Here is a 17405-nt window from a genome sequence, read left to right as displayed (position 1 = left end):
GTGGACCAAGCAGGTTGTGTATTAGTGTTTAGCAGACTGTACGTCAGTCCCTATACCGCTGAAGGACTGCTGCAGTATAGGTGAGCGGTCAGCAGTGGTGCACGTCAACCCTATCTATTGTGGACCGATAGCGGTCCTTACAGAACAGCAGACTGTACCGCACTCAAGCCTATGTACCGTAGCACCCTATACCAAGTTACCAGTCCTTATAAGAACTTTTGTGGACCAAGCAGGTTGTGTATTAGTGTTTAGCAGACTGTACGTCAGTCCCTATACCGCTGAAGGACTGCTGCAGTATAGGGCAGCGGTCAGCAGTGGTGCACGTCAACCCTATCTATTGTGGACCGATAGCGGTCCTTACAGAACAGCAGACTGTACCGCACTCAAGCCTATGTACCGTAGCACCCTATACCAAGTTACCAGTCCTTATAAGAACTTTTGTGGAACAAGCAGGTTGTGTGTTAGTGATTAGCAGACTGTACGTCAGTCCCTATACCGCTGAAGGACTGCTGCAGTATAGGTGAGCGGTCAGCAGTGGTGCACGTCAACCCTATCTATTGTGGACCGATAGCGGTCCTTACAGAACAGCAGACTGTACCGCACTCAAGCCTATGTACCGTAGCACCCTATACCAAGTTACCAGTCCTTATAAGAACTTTTGTGGACCAAGCAGGTTGTGTATTAGTGTTTAGCAGACTGTACGTCAGTCCCTATACCGCTGAAGGACTGCTGCAGTATAGGGCAGCGGTCAGCAGTGGTGCACGTCAACCCTATCTATTGTGGACCGATAGCGGTCCTTACAGAACAGCAGACTGTACCGCACTCAAGCCTATGTACCGTAGCACCCTATACCAAGTTACCAGTCCTTATAAGAACTTTTGTGGAACAAGCAGGTTGTGTGTTAGTGATTAGCAGACTGTACGTCAGTCCCTATACCGCTGAAGGACTGCTGCAGTATAGGTGAGCGGTCAGCAGTGGTGCACGTCAACCCTATCTATTGTGGACCGATAGCGGTCCTTACAGAACAGCAGACTGTACCGCACTCAAGCCTATGTACCGTAGCACCCTATACCAAGTTACCAGTCCTTATAAGAACTTTTGTGGACCAAGCAGGTTGTGTATTAGTGTTTAGCAGACTGTACGTCAGTCCCTATACCGCTGAAGGACTGCTGCAGTATAGGGCAGCGGTCAGCAGTGGTGCACGTCAACCCTATCTATTGTGGACCGATAGCGGTCCTTACAGAACAGCAGACTGTACCGCACTCAAGCCTATGTACCGTAGCACCCTATACCAAGTTACCAGTCCTTATAAGAACTTTTGTGGACCAAGCAGGTTGTGTGTTAGTGTTTAGCAGACTGTACGTCAGTCCCTATACCGCTGAAGGACTGCTGCAGTATAGGGCAGCGGTCAGCAGTGGTGCACGTCAACCCTATCTATTGTGGACCGATAGCGGTCCTTACAGAACAGCAGACTGTACCGCACTCAAGCCTATGTACCGTAGCACCCTATACCAAGTTACCAGTCCTTATAAGAACTTTTGTGGAACAAGCAGGTTGTGTGTTAGTGATTAGCAGACTGTACGTCAGTCCCTATACCGCTGAAGGACTGCTGCAGTATAGGTGAGCGGTCAGCAGTGGTGCACGTCAACCCTATCTATTGTGGACCGATAGCGGTCCTTACAGAACAGCAGACTGTACCGCACTCAAGCCTATGTACCGTAGCACCCTATACCAAGTTACCAGTCCTTATAAGAACTTTTGTGGACCAAGCAGGTTGTGTATTAGTGTTTAGCAGACTGTACGTCAGTCCCTATACCGCTGAAGGACTGCTGCAGTATAGGGCAGCGGTCAGCAGTGGTGCACGTCAACCCTATCTATTGTGGACCGATAGCGGTCCTTACAGAACAGCAGACTGTACCGCACTCAAGCCTATGTACCGTAGCACCCTATACCAAGTTACCAGTCCTTATAAGAACTTTTGTGGACCAAGCAGGTTGTGTATTAGTGTTTAGCAGACTGTACGTCAGTCCCTATACCGCTGAAGGACTGCTGCAGTATAGGGCAGCGGTCAGCAGTGGTGCACGTCAACCCTATCTATTGTGGACCGATAGCGGTCCTTACAGAACAGCAGACTGTACCGCACTCAAGCCTATGTACCGTAGCACCCTATACCAAGTTACCAGTCCTTATAAGAACTTTTGTGGACCAAGCAGGTTGTGTATTAGTGTTTAGCAGACTGTACGTCAGTCCCTATACCGCTGAAGGACTGCTGCAGTATAGGGCAGCGGTCAGCAGTGGTGCACGTCAACCCTATCTATTGTGGACCGATAGCGGTCCTTACAGAACAGCAGACTGTACCGCACTCAAGCCTATGTACCGTAGCACCCTATACCAAGTTACCAGTCCTTATAAGAACTTTTGTGGAACAAGCAGGTTGTGTGTTAGTGATTAGCAGACTGTACGTCAGTCCCTATACCGCTGAAGGACTGCTGCAGTATAGGTGAGCGGTCAGCAGTGGTGCACGTCAACCCTATCTATTGTGGACCGATAGCGGTCCTTACAGAACAGCAGACTGTACCGCACTCAAGCCTATGTACCGTAGCACCCTATACCAAGTTACCAGTCCTTATAAGAACTTTTGTGGACCAAGCAGGTTGTGTATTAGTGTTTAGCAGACTGTACGTCAGTCCCTATACCGCTGAAGGACTGCTGCAGTATAGGGCAGCGGTCAGCAGTGGTGCACGTCAACCCTATCTATTGTGGACCGATAGCGGTCCTTACAGAACAGCAGACTGTACCGCACTCAAGCCTATGTACCGTAGCACCCTATACCAAGTTACCAGTCCTTATAAGAACTTTTGTGGAACAAGCAGGTTGTGTGTTAGTGATTAGCAGACTGTACGTCAGTCCCTATACCGCTGAAGGACTGCTGCAGTATAGGTGAGCGGTCAGCAGTGGTGCACGTCAACCCTATCTATTGTGGACCGATAGCGGTCCTTACAGAACAGCAGACTGTACCGCACTCAAGCCTATGTACCGTAGCACCCTATACCAAGTTACCAGTCCTTATAAGAACTTTTGTGGACCAAGCAGGTTGTGTATTAGTGTTTAGCAGACTGTACGTCAGTCCCTATACCGCTGAAGGACTGCTGCAGTATAGGGCAGCGGTCAGCAGTGGTGCACGTCAACCCTATCTATTGTGGACCGATAGCGGTCCTTACAGAACAGCAGACTGTACCGCACTCAAGCCTATGTACCGTAGCACCCTATACCAAGTTACCAGTCCTTATAAGAACTTTTGTGGACCAAGCAGGTTGTGTGTTAGTGTTTAGCAGACTGTACGTCAGTCCCTATACCGCTGAAGGACTGCTGCAGTATAGGGCAGCGGTCAGCAGTGGTGCACGTCAACCCTATCTATTGTGGACCGATAGCGGTCCTTACAGAACAGCAGACTGTACCGCACTCAAGCCTATGTACCGTAGCACCCTATACCAAGTTACCAGTCCTTATAAGAACTTTTGTGGAACAAGCAGGTTGTGTGTTAGTGATTAGCAGACTGTACGTCAGTCCCTATACCGCTGAAGGACTGCTGCAGTATAGGTGAGCGGTCAGCAGTGGTGCACGTCAACCCTATCTATTGTGGACCGATAGCGGTCCTTACAGAACAGCAGACTGTACCGCACTCAAGCCTATGTACCGTAGCACCCTATACCAAGTTACCAGTCCTTATAAGAACTTTTGTGGACCAAGCAGGTTGTGTATTAGTGTTTAGCAGACTGTACGTCAGTCCCTATACCGCTGAAGGACTGCTGCAGTATAGGGCAGCGGTCAGCAGTGGTGCACGTCAACCCTATCTATTGTGGACCGATAGCGGTCCTTACAGAACAGCAGACTGTACCGCACTCAAGCCTATGTACCGTAGCACCCTATACCAAGTTACCAGTCCTTATAAGAACTTTTGTGGACCAAGCAGGTTGTGTATTAGTGTTTAGCAGACTGTACGTCAGTCCCTATACCGCTGAAGGACTGCTGCAGTATAGGGCAGCGGTCAGCAGTGGTGCACGTCAACCCTATCTATTGTGGACCGATAGCGGTCCTTACAGAACAGCAGACTGTACCGCACTCAAGCCTATGTACCGTAGCACCCTATACCAAGTTACCAGTCCTTATAAGAACTTTTGTGGAACAAGCAGGTTGTGTGTTAGTGATTAGCAGACTGTACGTCAGTCCCTATACCGCTGAAGGACTGCTGCAGTATAGGGCAGCGGTCAGCAGTGGTGCACGTCAACCCTATCTATTGTGGACCGATAGCGGTCCTTACAGAACAGCAGACTGTACCGCACTCAAGCCTATGTACCGTAGCACCCTATACCAAGTTACCAGTCCTTATAAGAACTTTTGTGGAACAAGTGAGTTGTGAATGTTTAGCAGACTGCAGCAGAAGGGCAGCAGTCAAGTATAATATCCTTTCTATATTTGGAAGAAAGAATATTATACATGTACAAGCCTATTACTGTACCACTGATACCAGTCCTGAAAAGAACCTTTGTGGAACTAATAATAACAGCAAGTCTTTAAAATTACCCTCACTGCCTGACAACACTGCTTCCTTCCTGTCCCTATACAAATTGGCAAAAAAAGAGAACGATTAGTGGTTACTGGAACAGCTCTTTTGTGGACCTTGATAGTAACAGCTAATGATGATGATGATGATGATGATGATGAAAGACTAATCTGGCTGTCCCTGTAGCATACACCGTCCTTTCCCTTTCTCTAAACTAACAAAAGACACTCAGGCTGCTGCAAGAATCAGCAGCACAGCAAACCTATCAACACCTAACACCTATACCAGTCCTGAAAAGAACTTTTGTGTACCAAATAGCTAGTGGTTTATCTCTCCCTACTCCACACAGGAACCTGTCCCTATCTTAACAGAAGAAAGAATGTAAAATGGCCACCGGATCGGGTGTATTTATAGGTTAGGGGGAATGTACAAGTGTCCATGTGCTGTCATGTCTCAATTGGCTGTCCTGTATCACATGATAAACGTGTCACCAAAGGTTAAAGTTCTTGTATACATTAAACACGTAAGTCCGCCGCGGCGAACGACGGAAAAAGGCGTTCGAACGTGCGGACCGCGAATGTCGGAAATTCGCCGCGAAACGACCGCCGGGCGAACCGTTCGGCCATCACTACTATTAAGTTGTGATGTGCTATGCTACAATGCATGTATGCACTGCAGTGTTCTTTCTTTAAACTTTAAACTTTTTAAATAGACTTTACGGTATTATTTGTGCTTTAGCGCACTGTAATGTATTGCATGGCATTCCAAAGCGCTGCAGTGTGTAAAAATGGAACAGTGCATTGGTGTGAAATGAAACCATTAGACATACAAAAAAATATGTTCTGTCGGGACTGTGTTGGGCATTGCTGCCCAATGCCACACCTCCCAACATTTTGAGATGGGAATGAGGGACACCTACCAGAAAATGTATGTAGGCACAGGACATGCCCCCTGTCACACCCTCTTAAAGGAGAGTTAACCCCAAAAAAGTTTAATTAAATCCACATGGACTTTTTTTTACAACTACTATTCCTTTCTATTGGCTTTTAAAATGTACAAATGCAGCAATTTAGAATTTGGAAGAAAGGTTTAGCACTGGGAAACACATTTTGAAAGATAAAAAGTGTATGTTATAACAGCTATATGGGGGGGGGGGAGCTGATACCTGACAAGCTCCCTACTTCTGGGAGACCGGGCCATAGCACATTGGGTCAGCAGCTCAGCTCCCTCCTCCTTTGCCCGTCACCGGGCCAGTAGGAGATCGCATCGGTGCCTCATGCATGCGTAGTAGGGACCTGGTGTGAAGCTGTAATGCTTCACTACCGGGTTCCCACAGTAGCAATGGCGGCGGCAGCATCCAACCAACCAATGGAAACATCAGCTGCGGTGCCGACATCACTGGACTCCAAGACAGGTAAGTGTCCGATTATTAAAAGTCAGCAGCTGCAGTATGTGGAGCTGCTGGTTTTTCATTTTTGCAGGGGTGGGCGCTTTTAGGCGTGAGCCCTGAGGTGATATAATATGATTTTTGGACATTTATGTCTGGTGGTGGAAGAAGAATTTATCAACTTTAATATTTCTTCACATGAATGGATGTGTTATTGAATGGTGGAAACTTTTATGAATTCATTGAATGTAAACATAAAAATTTTGTTTTTATAACTTAATGTTGGTGTTTTTAGATTTTTATATATGGAAATATGCAATAGTGTCCGGTGACTGGCATTTTCTTGCAATGTAAAAGGGAAGTGATCGCAAGGACACACAGAAAGCAATTGTTTTCTTTGTGTCTCATTTACACTGCCATGCAGCCCAGGGCTGCATTTTATTGCAGTGCGTAGTACAGGATTACATGTCACTGTACAGCAGCGCAGTGCATTGTACAGGATCTTATGTCACAGTACAGCAGCACAGTGCATTGTACAGGATCAAGTCACTGTACAGCAGCGCAGTGCATTGTACAAGATCACATGTCACTGTACTGCAGCGCAGTGCATTGTACAGGATTACATGTCACAGTACAGCAGCGCAGTGCCTTGTACAGGATCAAGTCACTGTACAGCAGCGCAGTGCATTGTACAAGATCACATGTCACTGTACAGCAGCGCAGTGCATTGTGCAGGATCACATGTCCCTGTACAGCAGCGCAGTGCATTGTACAGCATCACATGTAACTGTACAGCAGTGCAACGCATTGCACAGGATCACATGTCCCTGTACAGCAGCGCAGTGCATTGTACAGCATCACATGTCCCTGTACAGCAGCGCAGTGCATTGTACAGGATCACGTCACTGTACAGCAGTGCAGTGCATTGTACAGCATCACATGCGCAGTGCATTGCTCTGCTGTATAGTGACATTAATGAAGTGTACTTTTGTACACTTCAAATAAAGTTGAGTGAGAAAAAAAAAGGAGCCCTGTGATGTGCTGAATCACACACCACTCTGCCCCCTACAGAAAGTACAGACAGCTGCCAGACAGGTAAAGTCCCCCTGGCAGCTGTCTGTTCCTATGTGAATAGAGTCTAAATCTGCTTATATTTTGCCTTTCCTGGTTCAGACTTTTACCAGTCAACAACATCCTAACTGTCCTGGGTAATTGCAACATGTGCTGCTGAGCCTCCCTTATAAAAAGAAAACCTGAAATCCAATGAATGAAAAAAGCTGGTCAGGGACAGTCAGGCTGGGGAGGAAAGAGGGCGTGGCTACAGGCACATGACATCATCCTGCAGCTCGCACACAGCAGAGCTGTGGAGTTATGTTTCTAACAAACTTCTAGGCTGCAATACTAGTGCTTGGATAGCACTGCTGATCATGAGTGCATTGGTTTTAGTTGCTTTTAATCTTTTTTTAATAAATAGAATTATGTGATTCTTCTTATTTTCTGTTGAGTTTATGATTTATGATGGGGAAAATGTTGGCTCTGAGATGTGGATGTTCATAAGGGAGTATGACATAAGTTTTAAATGCCTTGGAATCTATATTTGACCATTCTTCCAGAAAGCTCATTTGTGAGGTCAGGCACTAATGTTGGATGAGAAGTCCTGGCTTGCAGACTGAACTCTAATTCATCCCAAACGTGTTCTATTCTGTTGAGGTCAGGACTCTGTGCCGGCCAGTCAAATTCCTTCACCCCAAACTCGCTCATCCATGTCTTTATGGACCTTGCTTTGTGCACTGGTGCGCAGTCATGTTGGAACAGGAAGGGGTCGGTCATCCACAAACTGTTCCTACAAAGTTGGGAGCATGAAATTGTCCAAAATGTCTTGGTATGCTGATGCTTTAAGAGTTCCCTTCACTGGAACTAAGTGGCCAAGCCCAACCCCTACAAAAAAAAAAACCCACACCGTAATCCCCCCTCCACCAAATGATTTGGACCAGTGCACAAAGCAGTCCTGACTTCAACCCAGTCGGCGAGCGCCTGGCGTGATGCACGTCGGGGAGCCCATATAGCGCCCATCAGACTGCTGTGTTGGGCAGGTTAGAGTGGATGGCTCCTTTGACCGGAGGTTATAATCGGCATCCATCAGGTAAATGTCTCCTAGGAGACCTAGCCTCAGGCTTGTCTATTCACTTTCATTTCTTTATATTTTGTTACCAGTATTGATTTGCTTACTTATAGATGGAATTGTGTTTTGCCTTCTATTGATCGGTTGGCTTATTTATCTATTCACAACCCCAAGCTTGTTTGATTGAAACCTTTGGAGCTACGTATATTGCGACCGGGTACATATATATATATATAATTTTGTTTGGTAAGTCTTGGTTAGAGTAATGGCGAAAGAGAGAAAAATCTTCATTTTTATTTTTTTTGTTTCCCCTCCCCATCACCTTCCCCAATCCTTTCCCCCTCCAACCCCCCCACCCTTTTTTTTTACTAGAGCTACCTAACCAATCCCCCAAGTCCGCTGTAGGGGGAACATAGGGGTCCGCTTTCCTGTTATTCCTTAAAGCTCTGTTTTTTGAAGTGATACCAACTGCACTCCCCCTCTTATCCCGGCTAGCGGACAGAGCGGTGCCAGCATCAGAAAAGAAGAGATCTTCAGGTTAGTGTGAAGCAATATACTGGGCGTGATAGCATAGGGCTGCTTTCACACTGATATGCTGCGGTTTACCCACACCGCAGGCATGGGCGTCCGCAGCATAGGGCAAGGGGGGCAATACCCCTCCGCCCCCCGGAAACGTAGAAAGGTGTTAAAGACAGTTGCCCTGTGTTGCAATGCTGGCTGTCATGGCCGCTGTGGACTTTTTTTCTGAGTCTGCCAGCCTGGGGCTGCTCTCTTTACTGACTTATCACAGATACAGACATGCGTCCCTCGCTCCCCCACCTTTGGCCCAATCATTGCATTGGCTCTGCCGCTCGGGCCTCTGCTCGACATCTCGGCTGTTCCTTGATTGGCTGCCTGCCTATGTATGTACGTTGCTATGAAGCTCCGGCTGGCGTGGCGCAAGCTCCTCCCACAGGTGCGTGCAATCATTCAGTGGCTGAGAATAAGCTGCCAGTGCCTGGGCCTATCGCCTCACAGGAGGAAATCCTGAAGAAACACAGGTAACAGTAGTGGCAGTTAGGAGGAGAATTTAGATATATATATAATGCTTGGAAAGTTGGACAGCCGAGCTATTGCTGGAAAAGATATTTGTGTGTTATATAATCTTCACATTGTATGGAAGTTACTCAGTCTCGAGCATACCATGCCCATATACATATAGCCTAGAGAATGTACATCTTTGTATATTACAATGCATTGCAATACACCTGTTGTGGCCATATTTTGATCTTGATGAAAACAACCTATACTGTATTGCAATATAGAAAGATGTACATTCTCTAGGTTATATATCTATGGGCATGGACTGGTACGCCTGGCCTGAATAACTTCCAATACAAAGTGAAGCTGAATTATCTCAAGAGCTATTTCACACTGCCATCTGGCCGCGTTATCGGTAAAGCGCTGCTAGTTTTACTGACGCTATTCGGCCGCTAGCGGGGTGCTTTTAACCCCCGCTAGCGGTTAAAGAAAGGGTTAAATTCCCCCTTCCCCCCCGAAAAAAGTTCTGCGGACGCCCATGACCGCGGATGCAGTGAAGTGTACCGTCAGCTTTTCTGCGGGTTTTCTGTGCTTAGCCATAGGCTTCTATTTTATCGTGTGAATTTGGTGCCCTTTGGTGCACTTTTTGAAAACTCCAAACAAAACCACGACTCAACTGCAGGGTTTTACCACGACCCCTACTTTAGGCGTGAATGAGCCCTAAGGGTGCTGCTGCCGAATGCAACTAAGGGCTCATTTACAAGTGAAGCAGGCACTGCTGCTCCTCTGAAAAGCAATCCGAGTGCATTTGGCAGGTGGTGAGAGGGAAATATGTTACCTCCTCACCACCTGATTTAAACCCCTGATAGCCGTGCAATGCATGCGATTCCGACAGGGTAGTACGGCAATTAGAGGTTTAAAATGAGGCGTGAGGAGGTGACACTGGTCAACACTGTGCCCGTGATCTTTGACTTCTCCCATGTTGTTCAGATAGATCTCTGCCTCTTTAAATTTGCCTACATGTGCTCTAGAATAGATGATGATGTCCTCCAACCAGGAAATGAGGCGGGCCCTATCTGATTGAAGTGACAGCAGAAAAAAAAGAGTAGTCTATCGATCTGCCAATTTATTTATTTTTTATGCATGTTTTGTATTTTTTTTTCTTTTTTCCTGAACTTTTTTAACCACTTCAGCCCCGGAAGATTTGCCCCCTTAATGACCAGGCCATATTTTGCGATTCGGCACTTGGTCGTTTTAACTGACAATTGCACAGGCTTGCGACTTTGTACCACAACAAAATTGATGTCCTTTTTTCCCCACAAATAGAGCTTTCTTTTGATAGTAATTGATCACCTCTGTGATTTTTTTTTTTTTGCGCTATAAACAAAAAAATAGCGTAAACTTTGAAAAAATATATATATATTTTTTTACTTTTTGCTATAATAAATATCCCCTAAATTAAAAAAAAATGAATTTCTTCCTCAGTTAAGGCCAATATGTATACTTCTACATATTTCTAGTAAAAAAAAATCGCAATAAGGGTATATTGATTGGTTTGCGCAAACGTTATAGTGTCTATAAAATAGGGGCTATACTTATGGCAGTTTTATTATTCTTTTTTTTTTTTACTAGTTATGGATGTGATCTGCTTTTTATCGAGACTGCGACATTGTGGGGGACAGACTGGACATTTTTGACACTTTTTTGGGACCACTAACATTGATACAGCGATCAGTGCTATAAAAATTCACTGATTACTGTATAAATGACACTGGCAAGGAAGGGGTTAACAGTAGGGGTGATCAAGGGGTTAAATGTGTGTCCTAGGGAGTGATTATAACTGTGGGGGGGGGGGGGACTGCCTGGATGAGACCAATCATTGTTCATTCTTGGTATGAACAACAGATCAGTCTCCTCTCCCCTGACAGCACGGAGATCTGTCTGTTTACATTGACAGATCTCCGTTCTGTCTCTGTGTGAAGAGATCGTGGGTGCTCAGCGGTCATTGCACCTGCCAGGCACGCAAATCAGCTGCGGCAGCACTCGCACGCTCCCCCTAGTGGTCTGAAAGCGAGCTGCCATATAAGTTACAATGGCTTGCCGAGGGGAGCCAACATGCCGCAGTATAACTGGTCTATTTTTGTCCCAAGTATGTTTGAAGCCATACACTGTTGACTGGCCCACTACCTCTGCTGGAAGTTTATTCCAAGCATCAACTCTTTACCCTTTTAGTAAAATAATACTTCCTAAGATTAGTTCTGAACTTTCCTCCAGTTATTTTGAGTTCACGTCTCGGTGTTCTTGATCTTAGTTTCATATTGAAAAAAGTCCTCCTGAACCTTATTCACACCCTTGATGTATTTAGAGGTTTCAGCCATGTCTTCCCTTCCCCTTCTTTCCTCCAGACTGCACATATTAAGTCCCTAAAGTCGCTTTCGATATATTTTATCCCTCAAGCCTTTCACCATTTTTGTTACCTGTCTCTGGACTCGTTCTTTCTTATCAACCTCTTTCTGTAAGTGAGGTCTCCAGAACTGGACCCAATGTTCTAAATGAGGTCTCACTAAAGATCTATACAGCTGGTCCCCGAGTTACAAACAAGTCTTCAGGTTTGTTCTTAAGTTGAATCTGTTTGTAAATCGGAACAGATAAATTTTTTAAGTGTAGTTCAAGCCAAAAAAAAAACATTTTTAAGCATTTTAAGCATCACCCCTGTAATGTTTGTTTTGCTGTCTGTGCCCCTGTTCAGAAGATTTCACCTCACTTTCTGTCCATGTGACAATTGGATTTTGAAAATTTTGGGTCGTTGTGCAAACAAACCTTGGTGATAAAGCTTCAGTGAAGACATCTTTTTCCCATAACAACTCTGACAGGCGTGAATTTCCCTTCCTAGGGGTAGATTTCCCCTCACTTCCTGTTGTCTCCCTCCATTTGTAAGTAGGAGTCGTTTGCATGTTGGATGTTTGTAACTAGGGGACCCCCTGTATAGAGGAATCAGAACCTCCTTCCTTCTGCTGGTGATCCCTCAAGTTATGCATCCTTGAAATCTATTCGCTTTTCCCTCTGCCGGGTCACACTGTTTGTTTTGCAATCATCTGAAATAAGTACTCTGTAGTACTGGCTAACACTGTACCCCCAAAGTTGTACTCTATTGAGAGATTCTTTTTTCCTAGGTGTATTATTTTACATTTAGAAATATTGAACTGCATTTTCCACTGCTTTGACCAATCTTCCAGCAATACCAAGTCATGCTCCATGTTACAGACACCTCCAGGGATATCTACCCTATTACACACCTTTGTGACATCAGTTTGTGAATAAACAGAAGCCTCTGTAAGGAGCATCTCCTGTTCATTTATCTGCAGTGCAGAGTATGCAGAGAAAGTATTGAGGAATCTATGCCTTAAATTACTTTCTCTTCCTCGGTTTGTTTATACCCCTGATATTTCAACAAATCTCCCCAACAGCATTGGGAAAAAATAGGAAAATTATTTATAAAAAATGGTAAATGTATCGTTACCCCCGTATGAGTCATTGGTGAATAGAGATCCCCCACCCTGCACAGCCAGGCACATAGAATTTTCCACAGGCTCACCGAGACATATAGTTTTTTATTTAGGGGTTAATAACTTGGATGGGGATAGGGGTGCCCACTTGACGCAAACAAAAGTCTCTTCAGGGACACTCAATTAAGTACACTCTTCTTCCACCAGCACATCACTTGCTTGCAGAAACACTCAGGCCCAGCTGGAACACTGTTAGGGGGATCTGACAAGGCACTCCAGTAAAAGCCACTTACAGGCAGGGACCACGTGCCCTTTTGGTGTGTAGAAAAGTCCCAGTGTCCAGCTACCTTCCTGTGGCTACTGATCCCAGAGCCACCTCTTCAAGCGCCTTGCAAACCTCCTGGCTGCAGTTGCCCCTTTCACTAGCCCTCCAAGCTAACTCCTGCAGTCCTCCAAACTGACACTCACCAGCTCAACCACCTGACTCTCAGGAGATCTCCCAGATGTGCTGAACTGCTCCTGCTGTCCTCTCTCCTTGCTTCTGTGCTTCCAGGAAGGTCTTCCATTGTGTGATTTGGCAGGATCCCTCCAGCACTCGAGCCCCAGGTCCGAAATCACTGTCCCCTAGATTAGGGGGCACCCTCAAGGAGCATGGACAGCCTCCTTAGCACTTCATCTCCATCTTCCACCTGACTCCAATGCCCTTGCTGGTCTAACTCAGAGTATTTAAGAGGTCCCTCTCCCCACCAGCCCTTTTGGCCAGGAATTGGTTGGGGCTCTCATCAATACTCCAGGCAGCTCCTCCTAACCTTCCTCCTATTCTTTTTGAAGTTTCTCCAAAGCTGCCTGATGAGCCATTAAGCTTCCTCAAGTCACTCACCCCAACCCAGACTCAAAAACACACAGGCTTGGCTGCCAGCTAAGACCAAATTTACATAGACTACAAACAACCTATTTACATTACCTAGCACTCTACACTATGTGCTACATAAAAATAATTAAAAAAAAATTGTAAAATAATAATAAATAAAAAAAATCAAGGGCTCATTCACATGGGTTCCCTGGCCCATACAATGTGACTGAGCAGTTTGTATGTGCAACCGGAACTGCCTGGCAGTGGTTGGCATCCTGTCGATCACAATATACAGTGCCTTGCGAAAGTATTCGGCCCCCTTGAACTTTTCAACCTTTTGCCACATTTCAGGCTTCAAACATAAAGATATAAAATTTTTATTTTTTGTGAAGAATCACCAACAAGTGGGACACAATTGTGAAGTGGAACGAAATCTATTGGATTTTTGAAACTTTTTTAACTAATAAAAAAATGAAAAGTGGTGCGTGCAAAATTATTTGGCCCCCTTGCGTTAATACTTTGTAGAGCCACCTTTTGCTGCGATTACAGCTGCAAGTCGCTTGGTTGTATGTCTCTATCAGTTTTGCACATTGAGAGACTGAAATTCTTGCCCATTCTTCCTTGCAAAACAGCTCGAGCTCAGTGAGGTTGGATGGAGAGCGTTTGTAAACAGCAGTTTTCAGCTCTTTCCACAGATTCTCGATTGGATTCAGGTCTGGACTTTGACTTGGCCATTCTAACACCTGGATACGTTTATTTGTGAACCATTCCTTTGTAGATTTTGCTGTATGTTTGGGATCATTGTCTTGTTGGAAGATAAATCTCCGTCCCAGTTTCAGGTCTTTTGCAGACTCCAACAGGTTTTCATCCAGAATGGTCCTGTATTTGGCTGCATCCATCTTCCCCTCAATTTTAACCATCTTCCCTGTCCCTGCTGAAGAAAAGCAGGCCCAAACCATGATGCTGCCACCACCATGTTTGACAGTGGGGATGGTGTGTTGAGGGCGATGAGCTGTGTTGCTTTTACGCCAAACATATAGTTTTGCATTGTGGGCAAAAAGTTCGAATTTGGTTTCATCTGACCAGAGCACCTTCTTCCACATGTTTGGTGTGTCTCCCAGGTAGCTTGTGGCAAACTTTAGACGAGACTTTTTATGGATATCTTTGAGAAATGGCTTTCTTCTTGCCACTCTTCCATAAAGGCCAGATTTGTGCAGTGTACGACTGATTGTTGTCCTATGGACAGACTCTCCCACCTCAGCTGTAGTTCTCTGCAGTTCATCCAGAGTGATCATGGGCCTCTTGGCTGCATCTCTGATCAGTCTTCTCCTTGTCTGAGCTGAAAGTTTAGAGGGACGGCCAGGTCTTGGTAGATTTGCAGTGGTCTGATACTCCTTCCATTTCAAAATGATCGCTTGCATAGTGCTCCTTGGGATGTTTAAAGCTTGGGAAATCTTTTTGTATCCAAATCCGACTTTAAACTTCTCCACAACAGTATTCTTCTGTTGCCCAGCCCCCATGTGTGCTTCCTTGGAGAACGTTTAAGGATGGAGAGCAGGGAAGGTAACAGTAAATATGTAATTTACCAGCTCCTTCCTTTTCTAAATGAACACAGTAAGTGATCGGTACCAATCACTCGTTGTTCCAATTCATTACTAAATCATAGTAAACTGTGTTTACTGTGCTTCAGTTGGTGAATGAACAGGAAGCTACTCAGCACAGAACACTTCCCCTTCATTCATTCATTCATTCACTTAGTGCAACTGAGACTACAGAGAAAGGGACTGGGGAGTTTCAGTCCTCAGTCCCTTTCTCTGTCTCAAAAATGAGACATCAGGGGTCTGTTTAGACCCCTGATATTTCCCTCAACAGGGCTCTTAAATTTTTTTTTTATAAAATAATATTGTAAAAATTATTTAAAAAATTGTAAAAAAATAAATAAGAAAATAACAAAAAGAAATAACATCTGACACTGTCCACTGCCCTACTGACACTGTTCACTGATCTACTGACTGACACTGTCCACTCCAGATAAACTAGGTTTATATTTTTACAGTAAAATTAGTTTTATTACATTTTCCTAAGTTTTCCTTACTATTTAGTTAGGCCTTGCTAGTCAATTCCTTAAAAAAAAAGGGGGGGGGGCACCGAACCCCGGTGATCTTTGATCATGTTGTTCAGGTAGACCTTCACCTCTCAAAGGTTACCTATCCCTGCTCTATAGGGGTGCAGTGGCTGTCCTAATATGACAGGTGTGCAAGTGTGGGTGAGTGGCCCCCGAATGAACACTCTCTGTGTTTGGGGCTGTACATCTGCTCCCATACACCTGTCAAATTAGGACCTGTGGCTGTATTCATATAGCGGCTGCATCCTCAAAGGGAAACATCAGCTGCCTGCATAGAAGCAACATTAAAAAAATGTTGATTCACACTGTACAGGCTACAGTGCCCATGTGAATGGGCCCCAAGACCTCATTCTCACACAGAGCTTTATTAACTCAATACAGTTTTATCTTTTAGATTTACCAGAAATTTTGTAAGTTATGAAGTTATTTTTGTGGTAGCTAATAATGATTTTAGTGTTTTTTTTTTTTAAATAAAAATATAATTTTGACATTTTTGGGGGGGCTGGCCTGTCCGATAGGCTGTACGGGGCCCTGCAATTTTTAACAGTAGCCCTGAGCATATGTGTAAGTTAGATATTGAAAACAAACTAAAATTATTTATATAGCACTGACAATTTACACAGTGCTTTATATACTGTACATTTACTGTACATCAGTCTCTGCCCTTAAGGCTTAATGTACACGGGACGTTTTACAACCTCTCTTGAACGATTCAACTTGACAGATAGTAACCGACGGTTAAAAACATCAGTTTTGCCATGTTTACATGCCGCGTTTGCATTTAGAAGCATTTTTATTTTTTTTAAATAGTCAAAAATTTTGCTTTCCAATAAAATGATTCTAAACTCAACTGCCTAGAAACAACTATAAACGACCCTGTGTACATGTACTGATAAGATAACATAAGATAAGAGTTCAGGGGCAACTGAAAAAAATGCCCAACTGCTCCTAAATGTCAGTTTACCAGCAGCAGTATACATGAAGCCTAAAGCTGGCCATGGTTCAGCAGGCACTAGTTGAGATTCAAACCATGTATGGGCAGGCTGAATGTACCCAAGTTGATGGATCGATCAACTTGGGTACAATAAGCCTGCTGGATTTTACAAGCAATTATTTCTATTGGCTGTTACAGCCCCCGCCAGTAGAACACTGTGTTGATGGGGGAAATCCATGGTTGCAGAAAAGAAAATCGCTCCATCTGTAGCCGGCTTCAGTAGTTTACAATCTATGGTCCCTAGCTCATATACTGTATGTGCATACACATACGGACTAAATTAGATAGGAGCAAATTAGCATGTCTTTGGAGTATGGGAGAAAACCAAAATATCTGGAGGAAACCCACACAAGCAAGGAAAACATACAAACGTCATGCAGATAGTGTGCTAACCAGAAATCAAATTGAGGACCCCAGTGCTGCAAGGCCTGAACTGCAATAATAAAGGTGACTTCATGTTCTCATTGAAGTTCTCCCTCCGTGTCTATTTTAGGAGAAACACGTATTATTCTCCATTTATGATTCCATAATAAAATAATAGAGTGAGGCAGATCTCTATATATGAAGAGTGACTCATTGGATGCGCTTTTATTTACAGGATAATCTCTGGAAGTGATTCCTCCCACATTCCTCACATTTTAACATTTCACTCGTAGAATATGAGTAATAGAATGCAAACGCCTGCATCCAATGTTCCATAAACTCACACAACGTAGGTTGTTCCTTCCTTATCCAGAGGTTTACCAGAGAAAGTTTCAATGCCTATAAAAAGGGCACACATTGACGTAAAGGAGGACTTGTGGCCGGTTGGTTGGTCACAAGGATTTTTATACA

The sequence above is a fragment of the Lithobates pipiens genome, unplaced genomic scaffold (assembly GCF_037356315.1).
Source record: "Lithobates pipiens isolate NorthernLeopardFrog02 unplaced genomic scaffold, aLitPip1_a1.2 Scaffold_8, whole genome shotgun sequence".
NCBI lineage: Eukaryota > Metazoa > Chordata > Amphibia > Anura > Ranidae > Lithobates > Lithobates pipiens.
The sequence above is the reverse complement of the archived record's forward strand: the minus strand, read 5'-3'. Positions refer to the sequence as shown.